The sequence below is a fragment of the Lactuca sativa genome, chromosome 8, assembly GCF_002870075.4.
Source record: "Lactuca sativa cultivar Salinas chromosome 8, Lsat_Salinas_v11, whole genome shotgun sequence".
NCBI classification, from domain to species: Eukaryota; Viridiplantae; Streptophyta; class Magnoliopsida; order Asterales; family Asteraceae; genus Lactuca; species Lactuca sativa.
In genome coordinates this window covers 217,317,906-217,331,018 of record NC_056630.2, presented here as the reverse complement: position 1 = coordinate 217,331,018, position 13,113 = coordinate 217,317,906, and the positions used below count along the sequence as shown (strand labels likewise).

The 13,113-nt window shown below is 37.4% G+C and overlaps 1 long non-coding RNA gene across 2 annotated transcripts; it reads left to right on the top strand.

Moving 5' to 3' along the window:
• The first annotated feature begins 6,765 nt into the window (after positions 1-6,765).
• Positions 6,766-12,617, top strand: LOC111903699 (uncharacterized). Of its 2 annotated transcripts, XR_008226046.1 has the most exons (5): positions 6,766-6,949; positions 7,187-7,342; positions 7,574-7,640; positions 7,769-7,836; positions 12,401-12,617. It is a non-coding gene; the product is annotated as an uncharacterized LOC111903699 (long non-coding RNA). The 2 variants fall into 2 exon arrangements; XR_002854265.3 differs by having other exon boundaries at positions 6,766-7,342.
• The last annotated feature ends 496 nt before the right edge of the window (positions 12,618-13,113 follow it).

Here is a 13,113-nt window from a genome sequence, read left to right as displayed (position 1 = left end):
TTTTCCATCCTTAGCTACAGTAAAGTGGCTAAGGATTTGACATAATTGGTCCTCAACTTTAGCTATTTACATATATTGTTCTTTCTTCTTTTGGTTTTTCATATTAGTCTTTTTTTTTCTACCCTCCGTATTGGGTCCTGGAAAATGTTATAGTATTTGTTTAGTAGCCCGACGTGTTGCTCCTCTTTTGTTTCCACGTGTTATGTTTCACCGTTCACTAGTCTGATACCATCGCCTCTCTCATCCGATGTCTTCTAGATTGTTCCGGTTTTCATCTAGCCTCGCTCTTCCTCATCCGTTCTCTTCCAATGGTTATAGTGGATATTTTCCTACGCATATCGCCACCGCCAAGGCTATTATCTGTTTCACTGCAGTTTGCCACATGCTACACCACTGTTTCCTTTACCGATCTCTTTCTTCTATCTCATGCAATAAATTTCGACTAGGCTTATGTACAGTTCGTATATTGGAGCTGTGCCTTGCCCGATTTAGCCTCGGCTTCAATACGACGTCTTCAAATCGGAAATGTTCTTATCCCCATATTCATCGCCTCTGTCTACTTTGATCTTCTTCCCAATTATTCTACAACTCATTTATGCTTTTAAGTACTTCACCTACAACGACAGTCACCTCTACCTGCATCGTCGACTACCGGATGCCATGAAAGCCCTTCAAACCATCTCCTCCGTTTTGTGCTTGGCTGCTAGCCGGGTCGAACAAGAAATTAGAGTTTACAGAGAGGTGAAGCCCACGAGGGTGTGTTGTTTCTCTATTGCTTCATCTAACATGCCCTCATTTAAAAATTTACAATTTTGCTTCTGTTTGTTTGTAGGTTGATCTGTCCGCTTAAAATCATATTGATGACAACCACCATCGTCAACGCCTTCTACGATCCATCGAAATGGACATTGATTCACTGTGGGGAAGAACAAAGGTTTCATTTTCGATTTGAAATTAAGCTACACTTCTATTTGGGTTTATGCAACCTTTGATTTCACATTTTCTTTAGAAATTTGGTGATGTAACCACCGGTGATCGCCTACCTGTGCTAATATTACCGTACTCCAAACCCAACGTCCGAAGCAATCTCTAATCGCCTCCACCACCATCTCCATGTTCTGTTGTTGCTACAAAAAAGAACACCATTATTGAAAATGAAGATTAAGGTTTGATTTTGTGTTTATCATGAAAGCAAACTACCAAGATCAAGCCAAAAACACACACTACACTCCTATGTATTTTCACAGAGAGAGAAGATGCAGCAAGCTTTTTGTCTATTTCATTAACTGCTAAAAAGAGGAAACTGCAAAAGTACTTTAAACAAAGGAAATGCAAGCTACCTAAAAATGTGGACAACCTCCCACTTCTTGGCTACAACTGGAAGAACATAAAACATGGCCTACATGGCCTAGAAATATTCAAACATCAAACTAGGAAACAAACATGACATAAGATACCCTTTAGTTTCTGAATTATACCAACAAATTTCCCCTTAATTCAAAGACTTCATTCCAAGTTTCTGCCTCATCTCCTCCTTGAACAAAATTCTAGCTAGTGGCTTTGTAAATACATCTGCTCGCTGCTCATGACCTGCAATGTGTTTCACAACCACATCCCCTCTTTCAATGCATTCTCTAATAAAGTGAAATCGAGTGTCTATATGTTTGCTCCTCCCATGGAAAACCGGATGCTTTACTAATTCAAGAGCAGATTTGTTGTCGATAAAGATTGTCACGGGACCAATCTTTTCCCCTGTTATCTCTTTGACCAAACGACGAAGCCACACCCCTTGACATGTCGCCATATTTGCTGCCATGAACTCCGCCTCACAAGATAACAAAGCTACACATTTCTGCTTTTGAGAATTCCAAGTCACCAAACTATCATTCAAGTAAAAGGCCATTCCACCGGTACTTCTTCTATCATTTAAGTCACGTGCATGATTGCTATCCGAAAAACCAATCACCTCATTCTTCTCGGTATTTCATGCATAGAATAGTCCAAGATTAAGGGTTCCCTTTACATACCTTAGAATTCTTTTCACTGTTTGATGATGAAGTTTAGTGGGCTTCTCAAGAAAACGGCTAACAATTCCAACAGCATATGATAAGTCTGGTCGAGTATGGCACAAATACCTCAATCCGCCCACAACGCTCCTATATTTAGTGGGATCCACACATTCCCCTTCTTTATCTTTTGTCAATTCCATCTTGTACTCCATTGGAGTTTCAGCTCCATTACATTCCTCCATACCAAATTTTCCCAGTAAGCCTTTCGCATACCCAGTTTGCTTGAGACTGATTCCATTTTCACTTTGCGCTACCTCAATACCCAAATAGTACGACAACATCCCCAAGTCGCTCATCTCAAACTCCTGATTCATCTGTTGTTTAAAGTTGTTTACTTCTCTTTGACTTCCTCTGGTGACAATGAGGTCATCAACGTAAACCCCGACTATCAATATATTATCTCGTGACTTCTTGGTATATACAGCGTATTCATGAACACATCGAGTGAATCTGATCTGTTTGAGGTACTTGTCTAGGCGAGCATTCCAAGCCCGGGGAGCTTGGCGTAGACCATACAACGCTTTCGATAACTTGTATACCATTTGAATTTTAGCTTTGTTTACAAATCCCTCCGATTGTGATACATACACCTCTTCCTCCAATTTCCCGTGCAAGAAAGCCGACTTCACGTCTAAGTGATGCACTCGCCATCCATTCTTACCTGTGAGAGCCAGTAGAACTCTCACTGTTTCGATACGAGCAACTGGAGCGAATACTTCGTCAAAATCAATACCCTGTTTCTGAACATAGCCCTTTGCCACTAATCGAGCCTTGTGCTTTAAGATGTTACCGTTTGGGTCTCGCTTTAACTTGAAGACCCATTTGAGGCCAATTGCTTTCCTTCCCTTTGGTAGATTCACCAAATCCCATGTTCTATTCCTTTCGATGGAACTTAATTCTGATTTCATGGCTTTCACCCACTCAACATCTCTCTTTGCTTCTCCAAAAGTGGTTGGTTCTTCTTGATCGAATGTGAGTAACAACTCTTCTTCTTCTCTGTAGATGTCTGACAATCGACGATATCTTTTTGGTGCACCACCACCCGTTGACTCTGAAGTAGTTGTGTTGGATCTAATTGAGCTTTGAGGTGTATTAGGGTTCGATGAGGTTGTATGTGAACTGTTTCTTGGAGTACCAGGGGATTGTTCACTTGGACTATCTTCATCAACGAATTGGGTTTGTTCATTTGGGCTAGATTGAATTCCAATTTGGGCCTGCTCACTTGGGCTCAAATTTTCTGATGGTGTATCCCCATAGTTGAAGCCCATTTGCTCATAGGTCACGTCTCCATGTGCCTCCTCATATTGACCATCACTATATCCTTCAATTATTAGCCGACTTCCTAGATTACTTTTAAACTTTTCTGAACTTTGCCATATCCACCCTTTATCTTCATCAAAACATACATCCTTACTCATAATTATTTTACCGGTGTTGGGATTGAGTAGCCTATAAGCTTTAGTTCCAAGTTCTATTCCAAGATAAACACAAGCTTTGCTTCTATCTTCCAGCTTTCTAAGATGACCTTTCATAATCTTCGTGTGAGCTAAACAACCAAACACCCTCAAGTGTTCGATATTAGGTTTTCTTCCAAACCAACACTCGTATGGCGTGATGTCGTTTAAGGCTTTCATAGACACTCGGTTGAGTACATATACCGCGTGTCTTGCTGCTTCTCCCCACAACTTTTTTGGGACAGATTTGAATTTCAAAATCATCCTGATCATCTCCACTACAGTTCTATTCCTCCTCTCTACAACCCCGTTTTGTTGTGGGGTGTAGGGTGCTGTGTAATGACGCTTGAGGCCGGTTTCATCGCAATAATTTTCGAATTCTTTTGACAAAAATTCACCTCCTCTGTCAGTTCTGAAAACCTTCATCTTATCTCCTGTTTCGTTTTCTACCAGAGTCCGAAATCTTTTGAAAGTGGCATACGTTTCATCTTTAGTGTTCAAAAGATAAATCCACATAACTCGAGTGTAATCATCCACAAGAAGTAGAAAATATTGTTTACCTGATGGTGTAACAGGCGTTATTGGTCCACACAAATCACCATGGACCAACTCGAGTCTTTTTGTTGCTCTAAAATTTGTCTGAGTTGGTTGTGGATTTCTTACTTGCTTCCCGATCAGACAGCCCTCACAAGGATTCGATGGAACTCGTACAAGTGGCAACCCCATAACAACTTTCTTTTCTGCCATCTGTTTAATGGAGGCAAAATTCACGTGACCTAGACGAGAATGCCACAACCAATTTTCTTCACACTGTTCACCCAACAGACACTTTCCCTCAACCTCGTTCAAGATAATTTTGTACAACCGATTAGGCGATCTTTTGACCTTCATTAACAACCTCCCGGAGTGATCATGAACCCACAAGAAATCTCCAAGAAGGACTATCTTATCACCTCCTTCAGCCAACTGACCTAAGCTTATAATATTACTGCATAAGCTTAGAATATAATAGACTTCCCGGAGCAATCTTTGTTCGCCATTTTTACACTGGAATAAAATCGCCCCTTTTCCTTCTATACGGACTCTTGAGCCATCTCCAAATCTGACATAACCTTTTACTTTATAATCAATTTCACAAAACTTATTCTTTTTCCCCTGTCATGTGATTACTAGCCCCATTATCCAAATACCACACTTTGGATTTGTTTGTCTTTTCCCTATCAGACCTCAACTTTGGAGTGACTCTCTCCTCATTCAAAAATACTTCCTCAATAACTTCATTGGTATTGAACGCAGATAGCAACAAAGCAGGTTCTTCATCATTATTGATTACTTGGTTGAGGTTGGCTTCTTGATTCCGTTCTCGACGAGGATTCCGACATTGAGCAGCATAATGCCCAAAATCTTGACAGTTATAACACTGTATTCTTCCCCTCTCCGTGTTACTTTCTGATCCGCGACCTCCTTCACGATTCTGATGAAAATTGCCACCACGTCGCCCTCCGCGACTGGACTAGGTACCACCTCTCCCCCGGCCTCTTCCTCGACCACGAAAGTTGCCATTTGACCGGTTATCTCGCTGAGGTGGTTTCCTATTTTCATTTCTCTTTTTCTTTTCTTTATCAACCCACTCTTGGTGAGTTAACAAAAGCTTTCCATCTGCTGTTTTTGTGTTCTCACTGTGACCTCGGATTCGCTCTTCATGAGCCTTCAATCTCCCTACGACCTCTTCAACTGTCATCTTCTCCAAATCAGCAAATTGTTCAATAGTTGATGCTATTTGAACAAATTTAGACGGTACCGCACAGAGTAGTTTTTTCACTACATAATCTTCTTCGATTTTGTCACCCAATGCATGTATGTTACTGACAACATTATTCACTTTCACAGTGAATTCATCGATAGTCTCTGTGTCCTTCATACTCAAGATTTCGAACTCCGCCTTCAACATTTGGACTCTCGCAGTCTTAACCCTGTCCGCCCCCATGAACATGGTCTTGAGCGCTTCCCACACTTCCTTGGCCATTTGTTTCTCCGCCAATGACAACAATAGATCTTCCGGTATACCTTGATAAATGGCCGCCATTGCCATCTTATCCTTCTTTGTCTCGACAACTGTGTTCGAGGTACGAGGTTCGACTGCATCCCAGACACCTTGAGCCTGCATAAATACACGCATTTTGATTGCCCACGCTGTATAATTGCTTCTCGAAAGCATGGGGTAGTGAAGGGTGATGGGTCCGTCTTTTTCAGCGTTTCTATCACTCATATTCTGTGTGCGTGGTTGATACTCGGTCATACACCAAGTTTAGCTCTGATACCAAATGAAAGCAAACTACCAAGATCAAGCCAGAAACACACACTGCACTCCTATGTATTTTCACAGAGAGAGAAGATGCAACAAGCTTTTTGTCTATTTCATTAACTGCTAAAAAGAGGAAACTGCAAAAGTACTTTAAACAAAGGAAATGCAAGCTACCTAAAAATGTGGACAACCTCCCACTTCTTGGCTACAACTGGAAGAACTTAAAACGTGGCCTACATGGCCTAGAAATATTCAAACCTCAAACTAGGAAACAAACATGACATAAGATAGCCTTTAGTTTCTGAATTATACCAACATATCAATGTATTTAAATTTCTTTAGCATTTGATCGAGAAGAAGACCGGGAAAGGTGCAATGGAAGCAGTCATTAACAGTAGCCTCAATAAGTTTCTCCATTTATAATCTCTCCCTTATGGTAGAGTCGTAATCTCTGTGGAAAATCTATTACATCTTATTCTAATTTAGGCTCTTCATCAACAGTACTCATATGCTTTGATGGATTTTGAAGCCATATGATTGAATGCTAAGGTAATTGTTCTATCTCTTTCATCTTCCCTTGCATCATCATCAAGAGGTTTAAAGGGCTTGGAAGTCAAACTCAAATCAAATTAGGAGAGAAAAGGTGGTGAAAGCAAAATTTGAGAGAATACTTTTAAATAATCTCGGTTGAGTAAACTCCTTTAGAAGTGAATATAAAGAGGGTAGGAGTTACTTTAGTTAGTGGAAAAAAAGAAGGGATTAAGAGGAGTACATGTTCAATTCCATCTGGGTTTTCTTGAAATTCCAAAATTCGACTGTAAATTCTCTCATATCTATTTTCACTTTGATGTTATTTTTCTTTCTTGATGTAGATGTTTCTTCCAGAAATAATAAAGTTAAATGATTTGACTCAAAGGTATGACTTTAATATATATATATATATATATATATATATATATATATATATATAATCCATAATATGATTCTTTATATATGTTCATATTTGATACCAAGGTTACTTTCAACAAGATGACCTCCAACAGTAGCTAATAGATGGCCTCCAGATCCTGTAGAAACACCAAAAGCATGACTTGTAGCCATCCTGTTCATCAAAAAAAGGGGTAGATAATGAACAGTTGGTAGACTAAGAAACAATGGTTGATATTTATAAAAATTCTTATACTCATGTCATTCTTGAATTGATTTTCTCTATTTTGTTATTCATTTAAGGTCTTTGTAATGTTTTTCGTCTCTGTTCCAACTACAACTATATAAGAACTCATATGCAATATAGCTTAATAGATTAAGTCATGTCTCATGTTCCTGGCTATTAATAATTACTTACTTGATACATACAGGTAATGGTGATGGAATTGGGAAGACACAAAATAAGGGTAAACTCCATATCTCCAGGGATTTTCAAGTCCGACCCTATTGAGCAACTTTTGCAAAATAAATGGCTTAAAAATGTGGTTTCCAAGGTCATGCCATTGAGAGAATTGGCTGTTATCGAAGTAGGTTTTACTTGCTTGGTCAAGTACTTAATTCAGGCCTCCTATGACATATATGTTATAATATTACTTTTCCTAATTTAGTCTACTCCACTCAAAATCTATGTTCATATGGAGATATGAGGACACATCTTCTTCCAATCTGCATATTTTTTAAAAATTGTTTTATTGCCTAAAAAGTCTCAAGGATTCATATATTGGGATTAAACTAAAGCTTTTATTCTTGGTTTTCAGGGGTGCAATCGAACAGCTGGAATCAGAGCTTAGATGATCTACTTCCAATTCAAATCTCTCCTCCATGGTAAACAATTCTTATCAGATTTTTAACCTATAATGGCGATATACTAGGATATTTTACACATAATGGCAATTTACTTACAGTTTGTTACCCATAATAACATTGTACTTATATTTTGATTTCGATAATAGTAATAGGTGAGTATAAAGAAAACATGATTGCTGATGTGGATGGATGCCAGTGGTAGGCCAGTCATAAGGTAAATGGTTACTAAAACCCACTGTAGCCCCATATTTTTGGTTGTTTTTGTTTAACATAGTAAAAGTAGGATTTCTAATTGATTACACCATCATTTTTTCACTACTTCTTATTGCTATTACAAGATCGTAATTTGGAATTTCTATTTATTTGGGTTGCTTTTTCAAATTACATTGCTAATATGTGCTAACATGCATAGATTTTATATAACATCCATCTTATTTACTTTCTATTCCAACCCCCGTAATGCGGGGGAATCTTTTCTAGTTATTATTATTATTATTATTATTATTATTATTATTATTATTGTTTAAAAATGTTCAATACACACATACAAATAAATACACACCAATATGTATGTATGTATTATATTTAGTATATCATATATATGTTAAATGATGGTTAATTGTATTTCAAGAACAAACAAATAGGGTTTTTTTATTATGTATTATGTATAATAAAGGGGTCTAACGGTGCACACGGTTTTATGTATATTGATATGACTTTGAACTTGGTGAAAACAAAGTATAATGATATTGTGAAAAAATGAAACGAAAAAAAAAAGTCATTTGACTCTTCAAAAATAAAAAATACAAAAATGCCCATAGGTAATCTCTAGGTAAATGCCGACGGATTAACTACAGATAAATATTATCCGTAAGTAATCTACAAGTATTTGCCTACAGATTACTTATGACCGTTTTTGTATTTTCTATTTTTCGTGGGTTAGATATCCTTTTTTTGTTTAATTTTTTTTCATAACATCATTATACTTTGATTACGCATTTAGAACTTTATTATTAATATTAATATTAATATTAATATTATTATTATTATTATTATTATTATTATTATTATTATTTATAAATGTTCAATACATACATACAAATAAATACACACCTTATTATATTTAGTATATCATATATATGTTAAATGATTGCTAATTTTATTTCAAGAACAAACATATATAGTTTTTGTATTATGTATTATGTATAATAAAGGGCTCTAACGGTGTACATAGTTTTATGCACATTTATATGATATATAACTTGGTGGAAAAAAAGTAAGCAAGGTATAATGATATTGTGAAAACAATGACACGAATGAAAACGACATTTAACTCTTGAAAAAATGGAAAATACAAAAATGTTTGTAGGTAATTCATACGTAATATATAGGTATATACCTATGGATAAATATTATCCATAGGTATTTACGTATGGATTACCTATGACCGTTTTTGTATTTTCTATTTTTCAAAGGTCAAAAATCGTTTTTCTCGTATCATTTTTTTCACAACATCATTATATTTTGATTAATTCGTTTTCACCAGGTTATACATAATATAAATATACGTACAAACATATACATCTTTAGAATCCATTACTTATTATTATTATTATTATTATTATTATTATTATTATTTATAAATGTTCAATACACACATACAAATAAATACAAACCAATAAGTATGTATGTATCATATTTAGTAAATGATATATATTATAAATGATGGTTAACAGTATTTCAAGAAAAAACAAATAGAGTTTTCGTATTATGTATTATGTATAATAAAGGGGTCTAACAGTGCACACGGTTTTTGGTACATTGATATGACATAGAACATGGTGAAAATAAAATAATCAAAGTATAATATATTGATTTTGTGAAAAAAATGAAACAAAAAAAAACCGACATTTGACTCCTAAAAAAAACGAACACATATGTTGAAAATTAATCGATTTAAGTTATGTTTTTATAATTAATAAAAATGGCGAAATATATCATTTAATAAAAAACAAATATAATATTTGTACACTATATTAAGTATATTAAAAAAAAACAACATATACATAATTTTGGAAATTGGAATCATATGTAAGTATAGTACATCGACGCCGCATGGCAACCTGCAGCCTTTGGAGGTTCCCATGTGGAAATGGGGGTAGATTTCGATGGAATTCATCACCAACTTACCGAAGACGGCAAATGGCTTGTGTTATTGATTTTGGTGGACCGATTGACCAAGAGTGCCCACTTTCTGGCAATTCAAGAGAGCTCGTTGGCCAGGAAGTTGGTTGATGTATATATTCGCAAGATCGTTGCTCACCATGGGGTTCCGGTCACTATTGTTTCAGACCATGATGTTCGGTTCACCTCCCGATTTTGGCAGAAGTTCCATGAGGAACTGAGCATGAGGCTACACTTCAATACAACTTATCATTCGCAAACCGACGGACAGAGTGAGCAGACCATTCAGACTCTAGAGGATATGTTGCGTGCTTGTGCTATTGATTTTGGTGGGAGTTAGTACTCCTACCTACCTCTTGCAGAGTTCTCCTACAATAACAGTTTCCATTCTAGCAATGGTGCTCCGCCTTCTGAGCTTTTGTATTGGCGGAGATTCCGTACCCCAGTCTGTTGGGGGGAGGTTGGTTACAGGGTCATGGGGCGGACCGAAGTGGTACTTCAGACTACAGAGATGATCCAGCATATCAAGCAGAGATTATAGACAGCTCAGAGGCGATAGAAGAGCTATGCCAATCGACGCCGATTTGAGTTGGAGTTTCAGGTCGGTTACATGGTTTTCCTGAAGGTCTCACCTTCCAAAGGTTTGATTCGCTTTAGGAAGAGGGGGAAGTTAGGTCCCCGGTTTATTAGGTCGCTCCAAGGTTATTCCCAAGGTTGGTAAGGTTTCTTCTAGACTGGAACTTCTGGAGGAGCTCAGTCAGATTCATAGCACTTTCCATGTTTAGCAGTTGCAGAAGTGCGTATTGAACGAGGATGCAGTGGTACCATTGGATGATATTCAGGTTGATGAGCGCCTTAACTATGTTGAGAGGTTGGTAGCTATTCTTGAAAAGAAGGCAAAGGTTCTGCATAGCAAGGAGGTACCTTTGGTAAAGGTACAGTGGCAACATCAAAGGGGATCTGAGTGGACCTAGGAACCGAAGGCTGAGATGCGGGAGCATTATCCGGATTTGTTCACCGCAATAGGCTTCGAGGACAAAGCCTAGTCCAAGTAGGGGAGAGTTGTAACATCCCGATTTCCTGGTATGATATTTTTTCTTTTAAAAGGCAAGTTTCTCTTCGTACTCAGTGAGTTGATAGCCTCGACTCGACGTTTTGAAAGGCTTTTAAGCCGTACATCTTTTTGGACCAACTCGACGAGTTGGTGAGGAAAACTCGACGAGTTGGCAGCTGGATGAGAAACCCTAAATTTTAGGGTTTTGCACCCTATTTAATCTCCTTAAGTCCTAAGGTTGATCCTTTATCAGCCTCCAAACCCTTTTTGCAGCCCTAGTAAACCCTAATTCCCCTTCCCTCTCTTTTTTTGTTTTAGTGTGGTTCTTTTGGGGCAAAAGGAGAAGAAGTTGCAAGAAGGAAGCAAGGATCTAGCAATCTAAGCTCTCATCTTCAGTTCGACACTATTTTGGATAATTGTAAGTGTTGAAGATCCGATTTTTATCTATCTGTGTAGCTAGATCATGAGTTTTGTCCCTTTTTCTCCTTATTATTCGATGTTGCAATGGATGGGCTTCATAAAGTTTGCAACTTCATGAATCTCCAGGCCGAAGTCACCTTATAGTGGGTTAGATCTAGTCTTTAGCCAATCCTTGATGCCATTCATGGAGTTTAGGTCATATTTTCCCTTATTGACCCATTTTGGGTTCAAGACATGCATGTCTATAAAGCACCAACCTTTGGGACGGTTTTAAGGTTAGAATCTCGTTTGAAAAAGTTGGATTCCAGATCTCAAGGATTTTGTGCTTAATGGTTAAGCCTTTGAGCTTTCAAGCCCTATGGAGGGGTTTTTGAGCATTTGGAGTAACCCCAATGGATAAAGTTGGAAACTTTATCCTTTAGACACATTTGGAGTTCAGATCTGACCCTTAGAGTCCCTAGAATCGAAGAATCATCTGAATGTGTTTAACTGCGGAAAACCCGGTGAGTTTTCCAGCCAAATCGGCAAGTTGGCTAGAGTTTTCCCGGCTTTCTGAGTACTGTAGAAACTCGACAATTTCATAGGTACACTCGACGAGTTGGGTCAACATGGACTGTTGACCTAGACCGTTGACTTTGACGTTGACCATGGTTGACCAAGTTGGACTTTTGAGGGCATTTTGGGTATTTCGGGATTTTTGATGGGCTTGTTCATGATGGTTGTAGGCATTGATTCAGGGGGTAAGATTCAGAGTCACACCTTATCAATTGTGTACTACTTGTGAGGTGAGGCTTCACTGTTGTGTGCGTAAGCCAACAGGCCGAGGCATTCCAACCCGATGGTTGAGGTCCTAGGGTATTCCATCCCGATGATGATTGAACCCATAGTATGTTGGCATTCCAACCCGATGGTTGAGGGCCTAGGGTATACCACCCCGAGGATGATTTGATCCATAATATGTTGGCATTCCAACCCGATGATTGAGGGGCCTGGGGTATTCCAACTAGATGGTTGATTATGCCCAAAGTATGTTGTTATCATAATTGTGCTGTTTTTTATGTATTGATATTTTGGGAGAAATTCACTAAGCTTTGGACTTAAAGTTTGGATTATGTTTCAGGTACCTCGGTGGATCATGGGAAAGCGAAAGCGTGATCATGCACCTCCTCATATTTTGATTTTACAATTTTGGGATTTCTCTGATGTGGAACTTATTTTGAAAACAAGTTGTAATAAATGATGGTTTTGTGGTTGTTTAAAAAGTTTGAAATTTTCAAGAAATTTACGATTGTTACATTTCACTTTCTTGAAATGATAATAAACTTTTTGTTATTCAATTTTTGATCTTGATTTCCATATCTCAATGTGTTGGTATGTATTTTATTACATTATCATGAGTTCATCACTACTGCTCTAGTTTCGTTCATGCTGAATTTTACTAGGCTTGTTATTTATTATTGCTTTATCGCTTTTGTTTCTTTTGTTTTCATTTTGTATAAATTATGTCATCTTTGAAGACACCCAACATGGAACTATAATCTTTGTGTCTTACCCTGTTACAATGTATCAAATGTTTGTTTTATTTACCACATCCAATAATCCAGACATTTGGATTCCTACAAACAAGTAAGTTAATAAATATAATATTATATGATTCAATATTTTTACAAACTATTGTCCAAATGCAACCAAGTTTATGATATTTCAGTAATGTGGTTCCCTCTTCTTTCCAGATCATTAAGACGGTGTACTATATTTTTTGTTCTTTATGTGCTTCTTGATGTTTACTTTGTCACAAACTTGATTCTTGTTGTTGTATAGGATAACTTTAAA